Source organism: Monopterus albus, unplaced genomic scaffold (genome assembly GCF_001952655.1).
Source record: "Monopterus albus unplaced genomic scaffold, M_albus_1.0 scaffold286.1, whole genome shotgun sequence".
In the NCBI taxonomy this organism is placed as follows: domain Eukaryota; kingdom Metazoa; phylum Chordata; class Actinopteri; order Synbranchiformes; family Synbranchidae; genus Monopterus; species Monopterus albus.
In genome coordinates, this window is record NW_018128166.1 from 217,147 (window position 1) to 220,903 (window position 3,757).

The following is a 3,757-nucleotide window of genomic DNA, read 5'->3' on the forward strand; positions in this document are numbered from 1 at the left end:
GGAAGACCCAGGACACGCTGGAGGGACTATGTCTCTCAGCTGGCCTGGGAACGCCTTGGCATTCCCCCGGAGGAGCTGGAGGAAGTGTCTGGAGAGAGGGAAGTCTGGGCATCTTTGCTTAGACTGCTGCCCCCGCGACCCTGGTTCCAGATAAGCGGAAGAAAATGGATGGATGGATGGATGGATGGATGGACCAGAGGAGCAAAGCACTAGGTACTGGTTGTTAAAGTAGTCACTCAAGACTGCAAGACCAGACCGACCAACCTGTGCACTGCCTGGATTGACTACAAGAAAGCTTATGACTCAATTCTTCACACATGGATCCTGGAATGTTTAGAACTGTACAACACTGACAGGACTCTAAGAGCCTTCATCAAGAACTCAATGGGAATGTGGAAAACAACCCTAGAGGCCAACTTCAAGCCAATTGCACAAGTCAACATCAAGTGCTGCTGTTCTGCATAGGGCTGAACTCCCTCAGCCAGATCATCACCAAGAGTGGTTACGAATACCGACTATGGAATGGAGCAACCATCAGCCACCTCCTCTACATAGATGACATCAAGCTGTATGCCAGGAGAGAATGTAACATCGACTCACTGATCCACAGCACTAGGATCTACAGCCAGGACATCAGAATGTCATTCGGACTGGATAAGTGTGGTTGAATGGTAACAAGGAGAGGGAAGGTAGTCAGAACTGAGGGGATTGTACTACCAGAAGGCAACATAGCAGATGTTGAGGACAGCAACAAGTACCTTGGGATCCCGCAGGCAAATGGGAACCATGAACAGGCCGCAACTACCTGCAAAGAGTAAGGCAAGTCCTGAGAAGTCAGCTGAATGAAACGAACAAAGTCCAGGCAATTCACACCTACACCCTGCCGGTCATCAGGTACCCCGCTGGTATAATAAGCTGGCCAAAGGAGAAAATGGAGGCCACTGACATCAAGACAGGGAAGCTCCTTACAATGCACGGCAGATCTCACCCCAAATCCAGCATCCTGAGACTGTACACTAAGCAGAAGGAAGGAGGCCAAGGATTAGTGAGCATCAAACCCACTATCCAGGATGATAGCACATAGCTGGCAGGAGTTTTATTGGACATTTTTAACCTGTCCCTGCATCTTGCTTCAGTCCGTGTGCCTCAAATCCTCCATTATTGTGCCATTGCCCAAGAAATCAGCTGTCCCCTGCCTAAATGATTACCACCCTGTTGCTCTGAAACCAGTGATCATGAAGTGCTTTGAGAGGATCGTCCTAAAGCACATCAAGGACGTCATCCCTGTTGGTCTAGACAGCCATCAGTTCACCTACAGAGAGAACTGATCAACAAAGAATTCTGTCTCAATAGCATTACACACAGCCCTGTCCCACCTGGGGCATCCTAACACTTATGTCAGGATGCTATTTGTTGACTTCAGTTCGGCATTTAATACTGTAATCCCAGATGAACTGGCACTGAAACTGCACAATCTGGGAACACCTGCAATGATGTGTCATTGGATTAAGGACTTTCTCACCAACAGGCCTCAAGTGGTGAGAATCGGAAGCTGCACATCATCCACACTGGTCCTGAACACAGGCACACTGCAGGGCTGTGTGCTCAGTCCAGTTCTCTTCATTCTGTTTACCCATGACTGCTATGCCATTCACTCCACAAATACAGTTGTGAAGGTGGCAGATGACATCACCGTAGTGGGTCTCCTCTCAGACAATGATGAGGCTCACTACAGAGAGGAGATCCAGCACCTGAGAAAGTGGTGTTCAGACAACAATCTTGTCCTGAACACCAACAAGACTAAGGAGGTCATTGTGGATTATAGGAGGTCCAGAAAGACAAAACATGCTCCTCTTCTCATACACGGGGAGGTGGAGGAGCAAGTGGATAACATCAAGTTCCTGGGCATCCATATCACATCTGACCTGACCTGGTCTCTGAACACATCTTACCTGGTGAAGAAAGCCCAGCAAAATGCTTTTTTATCCTCAGGACGCTGAAACTGTTAGGGAGGGGTGTGTGAAGCTCCCGTGAAGGTGGAGGTGTGAACCCAATTAAAGAGCCAGAAAGCTGAGGCAGCAGAACAGGGTTTAATGTCTTTCTGTAAGTTAGATGTGAACAGACACAGTCTTGAGGGATCAGGCAGAGAGCAGTACTTAGTCTGTGGTCAAAATCTCCGGCAGGGCAACAGGGAAGGCAAGGCAGAATCATAGGTCATTAGAACAGGCAGGGCATCGATCTCCAGGTAGCAGTCAGGCAAGAGGGAGGAGGCTGGATCACAGGTCGGTAGGACAGGCAGGGGATCGGTATCAGGATAGCAGTCACTGGAAATTAATGCTGGAGAGTCTAGACCGGGCATAGAACAATCTGGCAGCTCCCCACAGGGTGAGGAGCTGCTAAATACTGTGGTGAGCAGGTGTGAGTGATTAAGGGGCAGGTGAAACCAATGTGCATGATGAGATGAAGTTACCGGGAGTTAGGGTAAACTGGGGACAGGAAGTGGTGTCAGAATATAAGCAGGAACGGAAGCTGGCGGGGCAGGACCATGACAGAAACATGCTGGTCTCTCTCAGTTGCTCGCAAACCTCTACAGAGGGACAGTAGAGAGCATTCTCTGTCTCAGTGTGAAAGTATGGTTACGGGAGCTGCACTGCACAGTCTAGTCAAAATGTACCAAAAAAAAATCTGCCAATGGGGTAAGCAAAAACGACTTAAGAATTCTTGAAATTAGCATAGATATCTAGTCAACAGTAAATGCTACTGAATCTTAAAACTAGATACAAATTCTTAAAACCAGACTTTTTAGCTTTTTATAAGAATTGAATAATAAATAAGTTAGTGAACGCAGCATTAAAACTAGAATATTTAACTTGAATCTAGTCACTAAAAATACTATTGGGTCTTAAAACTAGACAAACATGCTTAAAATTATACTGTTTTCTCTTTTTATAAACACTGAATAATAATTATTTTAGGAAAAATTGCATTAAAACTAGAATATTTAACTTGAATCTAGTCACTAAAAATACTATTGGGTCTTAAAACTAGACAAACATGCTTAAAATTATACTGTTTTCTCTTTTTATAAACACTGAATAATAATTATTTTAGGAAAAATTGCATCAAAACTAGAATATTTAACTTTAATCTAGTCACTAAAAATACTATTTGTCTTAAAACTAGACAAACATGCTTAAGATTGTACAGTTTTCTCTTTGATTAATAATTATTTCAGGAAAAAAATTGCATTAAAACTAGAATATTTAAGCTTAAACCCAGCTTACTTTGATTTTTTTTTTTTAAATCACACAAAAACCTAAAATGAGGTGAAAATTCTCAAAATAAAATGAACCAAGAAATCAGCTTTGAACATTTATTGTTCGCACTTTGGATATGTGAGATGAAATGCATAGTAATAGGCCAGGGGCCTATTTCAAGAAGAAGAAGTTTTCGGTTTCAGAAACGGAGGTAACTTAAACCCGTGAAGCGGGGTAAGTTAAACCCGTTTCACAAAGAGAGGTAATCTAAACTCAGAGTAAGTTACTATGGCAAATTACTCTGTGAACCTAACCTGCTGGCGAGCAGGTTTTGTTCGGGAAACTCAGAGTTTCCTCCGGTCTCCGCCCCTTTTTAAAGTGAAAGGTGTTTAATACCTCATTTAATCTTTCAGTACATTCATAGATTGCACACGTTTCCGTCACGCAGAGACCAAAATGGCGTGTCCATTCATAGAGGATCCTGTAGAGGAGGACGCTGT

General features: G+C 43.9%; 1 protein-coding gene and 1 long non-coding RNA gene across 2 annotated transcripts in view; one reads left to right on the forward strand and one right to left on the reverse strand.

Annotated features, from left to right (window-relative positions):
* Window positions 1-3,757, forward strand: part of stk32c (serine/threonine kinase 32C) — a 205,064-nt gene that overhangs the window by 175,002 nt on the left and 26,305 nt on the right. The gene's annotated exons all lie outside the window — the stretch shown is intronic.
* LOC109973248 (uncharacterized) overlaps window positions 1,976-3,757 on the reverse strand; it is a 4,497-nt gene continuing 2,715 nt past the window's right edge. The window contains exon 3 of the long non-coding RNA XR_002276796.1: window positions 1,976-2,587. This is a non-coding gene — a long non-coding RNA (uncharacterized LOC109973248). The remainder of the gene's footprint in view (window positions 2,588-3,757) is intronic.